Raw genomic sequence first — 13,383 nt, forward strand, 5'->3', positions numbered from 1 at the left:
CAGCCTGTTGTTGTGACCAGACAATGAATCCTGGCTCATAACAAGTTCTCATTAGTTAGTTTGACCTTTGAAACCTCCATAACAAGATGTGGGGATGACCACCAACTTAGATAAAGATAGACGTTTGGTCTGAACCAAGGGGGCTCTTATATTCTTGTGAGAGGGTGAGGGAGAGCAGAGACATGACCCTTACCTCAGACACACAGTGCTAAACCAGAGCTAATTGTTATGTGTGGACCATACCTTTGTATAGTGTGGGTCTGACTGTATATAACCCGTGAACCACAGTGCAGACTACCAAGAGGCAAGAGGGGAGAAATAGGCAGAATGCCTCAGTGACAGAACCCAGAGCTATACTCTGTTCCCCAGAAGGTGTGTGTTCAACCAACACGTTGTCTGCAGACCTTCATGCCACCATATGCCAAGGGGCTAGGGTGTGTGACACCATTTTAAGCCCCGAATAGTGACATGCATTTCAGATTAGGTCTGAATTGGGCTCTAGCTATCAGGTGAAACATGGTGTGCCGCTGTGCATGCAATACTTAGCCATAAAATTTACAGCCTTGTTATCTGTGAGCTAAACTGAAAACAAACACTCATACAGGTGGAGCGTGCCATCTGTTTACATATAAACAAGTGGCCTAATCCAGCCTTCAGGCAATTGCCATAAAGGGAGGAAGGGAGAAGCGGTTAGTTTTAGGAAGAAACCAGTCACCTCAGGCAAAGGTAATTTGTCCTGGCCATCTGCAGGTTCAGGAAGGCCTAGGCAAAACCGGCCAAGGTGCAGGATACTGAGGAGACTAAGGTGTTGCCTTGGCACAGACACATGGGTGGCTGAACAATGGAAGCAGAAAATATGAGCTTGCCTAAGCTGCAGGTTGAGCAGAACTTTGTGTTGTGGTAACATGGTGCTGAGTGAGTCACCACGTCTTGAGGTTGAAACTAGGAGAGTTAAATCCAGGTGTTTCCCTTGGATATATGGGATTGATTGCTCTCCATTTCAGAAGCACAGTCCTCTGTCCTTATGCTGCATCCTTACCTTTTAAGAGAAAAATGTAGTCCTTTTTCCAATCCAGGAAAAGACAATTATCTTCTTCAGGGACCCAGGAAAATGCAGAGCAATGCAAAATATAGTTTTATTACAATAGTATTGGGCTTGTATCCAAACCGAGGCCTACCACCACTTCTAGCTTTCGTGGGGCAAGAGTTTGGCGAGAGAAGTTGAATCTTAAATAAAACCTGGGCTGGAACTACTTCAGATCCAAGTGTACTAGAACTGCCAAGAAAACACGGCCTGGATTTTTAAACATGGGACAGACCACACAAACACACACACAATGTGCTTTTTCAGATGCTCAAAGCTCCTGAAGTTCAAAGCACCAATATTGGTTCTTCATAAGTCTTAGCAGTATGTGACTTGGCAGACTTGGTTTTATATAATTAATAGACTGAAGGAAAGGGTAGTGACAATTTCTTTCAAATACTGTGGTGCTCAAACAAAACCAGTTTCGCATAATACACACTTAATACCACACCATTAAAACTAAGTTACCTATATATCAATACCAAAGTGCCAGGTTCTAGGCAGATGCTACATCTGAGTCAGGAGAGGCAGTGCAAACACTGGCCTGGTGCCTGAATACCCTGGTGCACTGGATGAGGGTTAATAAGCTGAGCTTGAATCCAGCAAAGCAGGAGACCTTTTGGGTGGTTGTTTCCCATGTCCAAGAGGTGTTCAGCTGCATGTTCTGGACGGGGCTGCACTCCCTGTGAAAGAGAAAGTTTGCAGCTTTGGGATACTCCTTGAGCCATCTTTGTTACTTCAGGCCCGGGTAACAACTGTGACTTAAGAGTGCCTTCAGTTTCAACTGGTATGCCAACTGTCATGATTCCTGGATTCCTGGACCAGGATAGTTTGACCACAGCAGTCCTTGCATTGGTAACTTCAAGACTTGATTCCTGTTAAAACATCCTGGAACTGGTTACTGGCAACATGTTACTATACGACTCAGTGCCAGGTTACCAAAAAGGCAGAGTAGGCACTGACCGACCTATGGGCTCCACGCAACAACAAATTGAAACAATATTGATTTGATCAAGAAAGAAAATTACAAAAACATCTTAGGATATGATTTGCAAGGGTGGCCCCGAGATTTTGACTGCCATGGGGACTTCAGAGGGTTTAATGTGGCACTGCCACAGCTGAGAGAGCAGAACTGGTTACTGATTTTCCAGGTTCAAGTTTCTTGTGTTAATTCTCAATGCCCTAAGCAACTTGGGCCCAAAGTACCTTAGGGATTGCCTGGTTCCTTATGCTTCATCTCAATCGCTTACATCTTCTGACAGGGAACTTCTGGTGGTAGCCCACATTCCTGAGCTTCAGTCAGCCTTTACCAGAAGCTATTAGCATGGCAGGCCCTGTCCTATGAAACTGTTCCCCAGTAGAGGTCCAGCAGGAGTCACCCCTTCTTTTAGACAGCTTTTGAAAAGACCTTTGGAACATGATACTTTTTAAAATAATGACGACAACAACAACAACAACAACAACAGTATTTATTGATGGTACTGCAATATTATCTTTTTTTGTTGTGTTTTATGAAAGTGCAGTTTATGAATATTTAAACAAGCAAACAGAATAAACATTTTATTTCAAAGATTTGACCTGGACCTTAAATGAAACTGTAGAAATGCAAAAGATGGGAGAAGAGATGGGACACAACATGCACCTAAGGTCAAACATTGCCCATAAAGACAAAGACCTCAGTGTGAAATGTGCATTTGCAAAGTGTTGTTAAAATTTCACCAAAGGAGTGAGTTCAACTGGAAACACTTTGAAACATCCCCATGAGTGGGGAAGGGCCATAGATCAGTGGTAAAGCATATGTATTGCATGCAGAAGGTCTTGTGTTCAATTCATAGCTCCTGCTGATCAAGAGTGGCAACACCCAGTGCATATTTGGCCCTAGAAAGTTGTCTTCAGGAGATTGTGGTCTTCCTGCTGAAAAAAGGTTTTCCAGTCACTGGCTTGTTTGAGCCACGAACCAGTGCCAGAATGTATTTTCAATAGCATAACTTACTCTAGGGCATGTGAAGCAGAAAGTAACTAACCGTGTTCAGAGCAGCTCTTTTTTTACTTAATAACTAAAATTATCCCACACACATTTTGAGGAATGAGGCCAGAAGCTAACATCTTCCAGGTCTGAGGGTTGGATTTTTGGCACTCAAGAGCCTGTTCAGCTTTCAATGTTACACTTAGGCACTGGTCAAAAGGTTCACTGCCATTTTGTTAGCTTTTTATGTGAGTAATTGTGCTGTAGAAAAAGGAGGGTTGGATTTCACTGAAACTCATGTTTAAGGAAAAGCCAAGTCCAAAGGAAACCTCCCCAAGGCTGCCTTTGAGGTTTATGCAAGACAAATGAAAGAAAACTTGAAAAGGTCAAAGAGAAGTCTCTCTCCCTGACCAAAAAATACAAATATGCTCTGATAATGATCTTAAAAGGGAACATCCTACATTGAGGGGTGGAAGGTGCAAGAGAGTTTGGTCAACTTTTGATTTGGGTCTGCCGTACAGTCTCATGTGTCTGAGGTGAAAACTTTCCTGCAGCATTTTGTAGTGTTATCCCAACGGTTATTATTGCTTCCTTGTTGCACCTACTGGTGTCAAAACCACACATAAACAAACTAACTAAAAGCAAGGGCTATGTTAATAATAATGGAATTATTTTGAGAATAGCAAATTCTACATTCATATGCATGACCAGCATTTTTCATAGCATGAGGTGAAAAGTCTAAGCATTTTGTGGTTATGATTGATTGTCTGAAAGAGCACCTGTTTTCCTATAGGCCTGCCTGGGGATTAGGATCAATAGGGGAGGTCCTGCACCATTCTCAGGGGTTCTGGGATAGTGGTGGCTTGCAAAATGGCCTTCTCAGTGATGGCCTCAAGAATGTAGAACTCTCAGCATGCAGAGAATATCTGGCACCATCTCTTTATAGCTTCCATTGGTTGCTTAAAATGCACCTCTTTGCCCTGTCCTTTGAATATTGAAGAACTGATTTTGGTGTCCTCCCTGTGTTTTATGGATATTTATTTATTTATTTATGTTGCATTTGTATCCCACCTTTTTCTCCATGTAGCTCAAGGTAGTTTCCCCTGCTCCTCATTTAATCCACACAACAACCCTGTGAGGTAGGTTAGGCTGAGAGGTAGTGACTGGCCCAAGGTCACCCAGTAAGCTTCATGGCCAAGTAGAGAATCAAATCCTGTTCTTCCAGGCCATAGTACAACACTCTAATCACTGCACCACCATTGGCTCCCACTGATTTTGAGAGCAGCCTTCCCTAACCTTGCGTCCACAGATGTTGTTGGAATGCAACTCCCTGCTGGCTAGTGATTATGGGAGTTGTAGTCCAACAACACCTGGGAACCCACTAAAGTATAGAGTTATATCATCTTGAACAAGAACATTTACCCACATTGGAGAAAATAAAATGTTTGTAATTGCTAATGGGAGTGCATGAAAGCTTCACACATTCAACCCAATGGGGTCTCTATGGTAAAGTCCTTTGCAACACTCATCCAGCCTCTTAAAATAACAGTTCACTCATTTTAAATAACCGTATCTCTTCATTAAACAAAATGTGTTTACTTTTAGCTCAGTTTGTTTGAATGAATGCTCAATTCATTTTTGTTCATAACTTTCAATGTAAAGGACATTATTTTTTCTAATGCAGGATCATCGTCTTTTATCTATGTCTATCCATTTCATTTCATTTGCCTGGCGTGCTCTGGTCTATGGGGTCACGAAGAGTCGGACATGACTAAACGACTAAACAACATCCATTTCATCTAATTTATTTCATCATCACATGATGACCAAATCTAACATACTAAACAAATACTTAACATTGTGATTACTAAATGCTAACACACCAAGGTAGAATCTACACACATATTTTAAAAGGTTCTGAAAATGCTTTTTTAAAAAAGCGTTTTTAAAAATACATCAAATTTTCCATAAGGCTCACCATCACCATCTAGTGTCACACTGCACTTAAAACACACTTAAAACATTTTATTTGCAGCTGTATAGCTGAGTCTTAAGTTTTACAATATTCCCATTTAATTAGGATTAGCATCATTTTTATTAATGTGGAAGACTGTATTTTACCTTCTTAGCTGGTATGCTAGCAATGTCCCTTCCTGGACAATGATAACCTTGCCACAGTCGTTACTCATTTACTATAATGCACTTTATGTGGGGCTGCCCAGAAGGTTGGTCCAGAAAGCAGCAAGTGCAGAATTCAGTCCTAGGTTAGTAGCAACTGAGTGGAGTTCCTGGCACAGCATATAACATCACTATTAAAAGAACTGCACGGACTGCCAATTTGCTACAGGGCCAAGTTTAAGGATTTGATTTGACATACAATGTCCTAAACAATGTGAGACCAGGTTATATGAGGGAACACCTTATCCTGTTCAGACCTGCTCAGTCATTGAAGTCATCTATTGAGGCCTTCCTGGTTCTGCTGAAGCTCATCTTATGGTGACCAGGAAAAAAAGGCTTTTCTGCTGTGGTGTCCACCTGTCAAGGTGCTGTCAGAGGCTCCCGGCTGGTTGCCCAGGAAAGTATAAAGACAAGGAAAAGTTTATTACAGTCCTTTTTTATTTCATACTTTACAGAGAGTAGCTATAGAACCCAGCCTCTTGGATAATGGTGTTGTCCTGAGTGAATCTCCACCCCCCTTCTCTCCCACTTCCTTATTCATCATCATCATCATCTCCTCTACAGGTGCCACTAAGTGCCCTCTGTCTTTGAGCTCTTTGCTCTCCTACTTTTAAGGCTTGCCAGGGTCTGGGAGATGATGGGTCTGGAATGCTTTCTAGTGACAACGTGTCAGCCAGCTTCTGCTCCGGCTCTGTCTGCTCCTCCTCTCTCATTATTTCCCAACTTTCTCCCTCATCTGCCTCTGAGCTGTGATCTCCCGCAAACCACTGTTGTAAATCGATACTGTCTTCCTTTTCCTTCTGCCTGGAAGGGTCAGGATGGGGAGGCAGACTCCATCACTTCTCCTCCTCTGCCCAGTCCCTGACACCACTTTTTGGAATAGCCTCCTACCAGAAACAAGGCAGGTGTCAATGGTGATGCAGTTTTGGCACATGATAAAAACTTGTCATACCAAATGATATGGGGCTTTGTTATTCAATGGCTGTATGCTGGTAGAGAATAAAAGATGTGTTCAGTCAAGGTTTTCTATACATAGGCATTCATATGATTGCGAACTGCATTTGGTTTGTTGCTTTCCTGTTCTCACAAGAGTGGAAGAATACGGTTCTGGTACAGTCCTGCATGGGGCACAATTAGAATTGTGTGTTGATGTTTCTCTGCTGGCCTTTGCAGTGGAGGTTCCAGGTATGCTCAGGGAGGCAGAAGGCCCCCAAAAGGACATCTACTAGATCAAAAACCCCATCTTAGAGTCCCTAAGCTATGCCAGACTGGAGCTTGTATAACAAATAAGGAGAAAACCAAACCCTGCCCCCAAAGTATTAGCCGTTCTTGTGTATGGCCCAATTACAGTACTGCCCCCACAGCGGGGCTTGGAATGCAATGGTCGACCCACCAACTCACTCCTCCTCAACCCCACTAAGAATTGCTCTGTGAGTTCATGTTAATAGTACCTGGGTGGCTTACCTAGAGAGCCCTCTGGCTACTACAATGTTAGGAGGCTCATATTATTTATATTTCTGTCAGTGAATTTTGATTACTTCCTTTTCATCCCCACATGACCAGGCTGGTGTTTAGACTCTGCAAGTAAGTAGTTCAACTGGTAAAACAACTGTGTTTGTAGAAAATGTGTGTTATGCCTAGATGGTTGAGTGAGATGCTTTGAAAGCTACCGACTTCAGCAATGCTGCTCTGTGTTTATTAAACACAGAAATTCTCCCAGTCTGCTAACTATTTCACGTAACCACTATATGCAGACATAACAAACTCTTGATGTTACTTAGACTAAGGCTGCTACTTAAGAATATTGATACAAAAATGGATTCATGCTAGGGTGTGTGCGTGTGTGTGGAATCCATTGTTGCTTTTAAGGAATATCTGTTAACTGTTGAGCACTGCAATGCTAAATATAGTGCATGTATATGTATGTAAAATGGTGTGTTAGCAGTGTCCAGGTATTACTTTTGTGGTTGCTATTTATGCCATGACAGCCACCTAAGTAGAAGATTTTATTGAGAAACTACATGTTACTTTAAGCATACTATTTGAAGAAACGATTACAATCTGCCATAATCTAATTTTTAAGAAGGCTGCAGGGAGTGGGAGCTGAAACAAGACAGCAGCAGAGGGGACAGGGAGTTAACCTTCCTCCAGGTACAATAAAAATTACCCCCCCTACCCCCCCTCTCCACACACAAAAATTGATGTGCTTCCAAAGGTGGTAGGTACTAGAAACAGCATCTTTGTGGGCAATTTTCAGAGCGAAAATGATGCAAGATGTGCATTAAATCCCACTTTTCCTGCACGACAGTACTAATCTGTGCCACAACTGCTGTTTGATAAGAAAGAGCTTAATGAAACAGGGCTTAATTGTATGTTTAATAGTCTGCTTGCCAGTAATGCTCCATCATAGTTGAGCATTGCAAGCACAAGCCCTTCTGCTCCTTTGGCACAGCGCAAGGAGATTGGAAGGTGCCCTTTGCCACTGTTTCTTGCCACATTTAGCCCCCAGGCTTGATGTTTCCCAGTCCTGTTCTATACCTGGTGTCAAATGTGTAACTCAGTAGCAGAACAGATGCACTGCATCCACACTGAAGCTCTCAGCTTCAGTCCCAAAGACTCCAGTTAAACACTTCTCCTGTAGCAAGACTGGGAAAGGCCTCTGCTTGAGACCTTGAGGAGTCATTGCTGGTCAGAGCAGTCAGTTCTGGCCTAGATGAGCCAATGATTTCACTCAGTATAAGGCTACTTCATATATTTACATGACCTCAAGGACTTTTATTATATTAGAATGTAGTCATTTCAGACGTTTGTCTTCTGTGTATGTTTGTTTGTTTGTTTGCAAATATTGAATGCCTGCAATCTCTTTAACATCAGCGTTCTTCATCATCATAACTACTGCCATTGGTGAGTTCAACTGGGCCATCATTCTCCATTCAGAATGACACTCTTTCAGTGCATTACCATGTCTGGTTTATATCTCATGCTAATGTGTGCCATATATTGGCACCTTTCGCCTGCTGCCAAGACAATTAAACTTCTGCTGGCTTTCAGCTCTTTCCATTTATCTTGCACAAAGCCTTTCCCTAGCAGAAGGTATAAATCTTATTCACCCTATTCTTGTGTCCTTGGTCATTCCAGGGAGCTACCATTTCATCATCATTAGGATACTGTTTGCGGCATCTCATCTGCATATGCTCCTCACATATCTCACCTCATCTGCATCTCCCTTGGGCTCTTCATGGATATGAGAAATGGCAATGAGCTCTGCCCTCAAATGTGGCACAACCTAAATTAATGTAAAATATACAAGTGGTGGGCGAACTCTGGGAAATTTCATTGTGGTTCTCTTTCTCTCTCTCTCTAACATAGATGTAGTTCACTCATAGCACACTTGGAAACAGAGAAGGCATTTACTGTACATGCTCATTTGGCAATGATACCGTGTCATTATCTAAGACAACTTATTTTTTAAAAAAATCATTTAAAACTCTGCATAGGTTCAGGTTAGAGATGTGCCTTTCAAGAGGTTTCTGGGCTTCAGTTTCTATCTTCCCTGACCGCTGAACATACAATCATAGAATTGTTGTAAGGGACCCCCAAAGGTCATCTTCTCCAACCCCCTGCAATGCAGAGGCTGGGAACTGGAGCCTAACAGCACCTGGAGGGCCACAGGTTCCCTATCTTTTTGCAAGTATACAGGAAGCTATCATGGTACCAATCTTAAGATTAAAACTAAATACAGTGGTACCTCAGGTTAAGAACTTAATTCATTCTTAAGGTCCGTTCTTAACCTGAAACTGTTCTTAACCTGAAGCACCACTTTAGCTAATGGGGCCTCCTCCTGCTGCTGTGCCGCCGGAGCACGATTTCTGTTCTCATCCTGAAGCAAAGTTCTTAACCTGAAGCACTATTTCTGGGTTAGCGGAGTCTGTAACCTGAAGTGTATGTAACCTGAAGCGTATGTAACCTGAGGTACCACTGTATTCAAAATGCACAGTTGGGCAATACCTTTGTTTGGACCAACCAAACTGTCACAAAATGGTGCACACAGTTTTGAATTCTCTTGAACTCTCACCATATGAAAGCAGGAGTTGGAGAGGGGAAAACCCAAACTAAAAAGTGGAAACAGGGAGGATCTTGAAGTGTCAAAGCTTGTATTTAGACCCAGTCTTAAGATGGAGATTAAAGGAATGAATCAGGGGTCCAGAGAGGCCCAGGCCGCCCACTTCTAGCTTTTCAGACCCCTAGTCCTAATAAATGTAATTAAAAAGGCGACAGAGGAAAACTAAATAAGGAACCAAAAATGAGTACAGTATATGGTTTGCCTATTTAATCAGCTGATCAAAAAGAACATATTCATCATGGTCTGATCTTTAATATGACAAAATCTTTATCACTTGGCAAAAAAAAAGTCTTGCAAAGAGAGGTATGCCTGCCTTTATACTAAAATGTTGAGGATAAATTCTTAGTGGTGCACTTGGTGAAAGAGTCAATTGAAGGTAAATTGTGTGCTGCTCACGGGGCATGTAAGCCTCAGAATACAAAGTCTTTCTCTTCAGGCAGTATAAAAATCATTTACCTTTGGTTGAAGATTCTACTGTGAATGGCTGATGCAGTATTCTCAAAGGCATATTTATTTATTGTATCATTTAATTCCATTTATTTATCACCTTCCTTGAAGTGATTAAGAATTGTAAGATCAACAATAAAAATGTATATAACAATGTATAAATGAACAATGGAGACATAAAAAGCAAATATAGGCATTTAGGTCCAGGACCGTGCCCCTGCTAATACCTTTATTAGGACCAACCTATAGCACATCCCCCCACCCACCCACATCCTACTTGGTGCATAATCTTAGCTGGCAAAGTGTTCAGGAGAAGTTGGAAACCAGAACGTTATGTTCAGTAGTTCTCATAAAACTATTGCACAACTGGATTTCAGAGTTTGTTTATTTTCTTATGGACCAACATAGCTGCCTTTGTTTTTTGTTTTTTTTTATATATCACAATACTAATTTTTGTAATGTATCATTGTGACTGTCAGAAGGATTTATCCTCCTAGGAGCTCAGTGGTGATCTGGAGTAGGCAAGTAGAGGAGGTGGTGCCATTTTTCTACCGGGCAACATTCTGGGAATTTAGCTGTGAAGACTTCCCCAGCTTTTCAAATGTTGGCATGTGTAATTAATTACTTACATAGGAACATAGGAACTGCCTGATACCAAGTCAGATTGTTGTTCTGTCTAGCTCAGTACTGTTGTTGACACTGACAGGCAATGTCTCTCCAGGATTCAGAGAGGCGTCTTTTCCAGCCTTACCTGAAGATACCAGGGATTGAACCTGGTACCATCATTGTTACCACAGGGGTTTCTCTTCCAGTTTTTAAAATTTACCATGGCAAAACAAGATTTCTACTGAGTCCACACTCTCATTCATTTACATACAGCTCAGACCTCAAAAATGTTTGAAAGTGTATTTGGCCAAAGCAGGAGAGAGATGTACTGCCCCCCCTAAATGTATCTATTTATTTCATAAAATTTATACACTGCTTGATTGCAAGAACAAAACCTCAATGCGGTTTACAAAAATATGGAAGATTAAAATCAAGAAAAAATTAGAACCATAAGACATACAAAAGTTGTTTGTTTGTTTTTTAACCAATTAAAATTGTCTCAGGTTTTTAGACATGTGGATATGCTTTTCCAAACAATAATGTTTTTAGCAGGAGCCAAAAAGAATACAGTGAAAGAGCTTGATCTCAATAGGCAGGGAGTTCCAATGTGCAGGTGCTGCCATGTGAAACAATCAAGTTCTTAAAAATGTGGAGTGGGTATGTGGCACCTGTAGTGGTGCTAATTCTGCTGATTGAAGCGGTTGAGTGGGCATATGTGAGGCAAGGCAATCTTGTAGGTAAAATGGTCCCAAGTTGTTAAGGGCTCTATATGCTAATAGTAACACCTTGAACTTGGACTGGCAGCAAATTGGCAACCAGTGCATATCTCTGAGCACAAGTGTGGTATGCTGACAAGGCCTCACTCCTGTGAGCAAAAGCGTCGCAACATTCTGCACAAACTTCAGCTTATGGATAAAGCATGAGGGAAGCCTCACATAGAGGGGACACAAGATGCATTGCCTCCACATCAGCTGATTGCATAAGGTGACACTGATCCCAGAAAGCATCCTTGGTACTTCAACCGGAGCTGCAACAAGTGAAGCGCTAAGATCACTGTGAAGTCAAGCAACTTTATCCTCAAAGTGTGTAGCCAGTTGGTCACAGTAGGTCTTTGAAGGATTCAGAGGTCCCTTCCCCACACTGTGGGCCAGTAACCTCCAGACTGCCCGAGATAACTCCGCTGGCCAGCTACTAGAGGATGCAATGTGAGCTGTAAAATGAGCCTTTTTCACAGCCCCCACTGCCACAGGGTAAGCACAATTATGTGTTCTCAGAGCGAGACAGACTTGTACCACTTGTGCTGCAGTCTTCGTCTGGCTTGTTTCATAGTCCAGAGCTCCTCAGAGAACCAAGGAGCAACCTGGGCTCCAAAGTGCCAGTCAGGGCGCTTGGAAGCTATCGTGCCAACCGCCCATTTCATTTCGCCATTCTGTAGCGAGTCTGGAGCTTCGACAGGATCGCCAGCTTTCTCAATTGGAAAATCCCCCAAAGCATTCAGGAACACATCCGGTTCCATCAGTCTCTGAGGGCTCCATAGCCAAAGGTACAAACACTGGCATGATTGTTATGAAATGTCCTGAAGCTGCTGCTGTCTCCCTGTGACATTTGTGGAGGGTGAGTGTTTACCCATGAAGGAAGGCTTTTTCCCAGGCAACTTGTCCATCTGTTGCATAAAAGCTTCCAGTTTGGGCAGCTGAGAGTGCTTGTGCTTCCAAAAATAACAAAGGGCAGAAAAAGATGAAGCAAATACCTAGATTCCAGTCCAAATCCATTTAGCATTGCTCTTGCACAGCCACCTCTATTTTTAACTACAAAAGGCTCAATCCAGTCCACCGTGGGAGCAGCGGTCATGAACAGAGCAATCCCCATGTGGCATAACAGAGCCTTCCTTCCCTGCAGCACTTGGGTACATGGATACGCTGCATGACGGGGGTAGTTCTCATATTCCCTTCCAGTCATGTCACTCAGCTTGGTCAAGAAACTGGTAGGGGATGTGGGAGGATGCATTGCCAAGATGCACTGTACATATGGTTAGGCCCTATGAGGATCCAGAGGCATAGCGGGGGGGGGGGGGGGGGTGTTGCCCCAGGCGCAGTTTGGGGAGATTCCTTTGCATGTGGGCACTGTGCTCATGGAAGACATACAGTTTAAGACTAGGGCTTTAAAGATAAATGAAAATCACCTTTATCTGTACTATTTTTCATTTCCTTCCTGGTGTGAGACAGAGCAAAGTCAGTATATGTCCATGAATATTATTGAAAATAATATTTGGCAGATATTAATAAAGGCTAAGATAGAATGTAATCCATCTGAATGACTTGGATTTTCATGCTCCTTTTTAAAGTCCTTTTTAAAGTCTCAATCCCAATAGCCATGAATAAGTCTCATTGAAAGCAATAAGATCAAGGGCTTATCCGCACTAACTTTTTGCTCCACTCTTTCTAGGCACAGGTTTTGGATTGACATTTGCTCTGATTGAGCTTTAAAGAGAGGATTTCCATGGGGAAAGCTCCAGAGCGAAAAAAACGAGGGGGGGACCACTTAGACCTGAAGCTTTAAATCACAGACTGTGCCTGGAAAGAGCAGAGCAAAGGTAAGTGTGAATAAACCCTTAGTTACCGGTAAGCACTTGATTCTGGCAGAAGAAATTTTAACCTTATAAAATCAGGCTTTGGGACTGAAGTGGAAATGCCTGCAGCTAAACAGAGGATAACCATAAAATATATAGCTGGAGGCAGTAGCATAGGTACACTGATGGCATTGACAATGAAAAGCAGTGGAAAGGAGGCTATAGGCTGCACTGCAGTTCTGCACCTCTCTCTCCCACGTAATGCCACCAGTCCTCAAGATTCTTTTGGTTTGCCTCAATATTCCCCAGATCTTTTGGCTGAGTAAAAGGTAAAGGTAAAGGTACCCCTGCCCGTATGGGCCAGTCGTTTCCGACTCTAGGGTTGCGCGCACATCTCGCTTAAGAGGCTG

At 42.5% G+C, this 13,383-nt stretch overlaps 1 long non-coding RNA gene across 6 annotated transcripts in view; it reads right to left on the reverse strand.

The window, feature by feature from the left end:
• Window positions 1-1,313, reverse strand: part of LOC307209627 — a 40,392-nt gene extending 39,079 nt beyond the window's left edge. For all 6 annotated transcript variants that reach the window (XR_013835652.1, XR_013835653.1, XR_013835654.1 and 3 more), the window contains exon 1: window positions 1,040-1,313. This is a non-coding gene — a long non-coding RNA (uncharacterized lncRNA). The remainder of the gene's footprint in view (window positions 1-1,039) is intronic.
• Between the last annotated feature and the right edge of the window lie 12,070 nt (window positions 1,314-13,383).

This window comes from Podarcis cretensis, assembly GCF_951804945.1.
Source record: "Podarcis cretensis genome assembly, chromosome: 2".
NCBI lineage: Eukaryota > Metazoa > Chordata > Lepidosauria > Squamata > Lacertidae > Podarcis > Podarcis cretensis.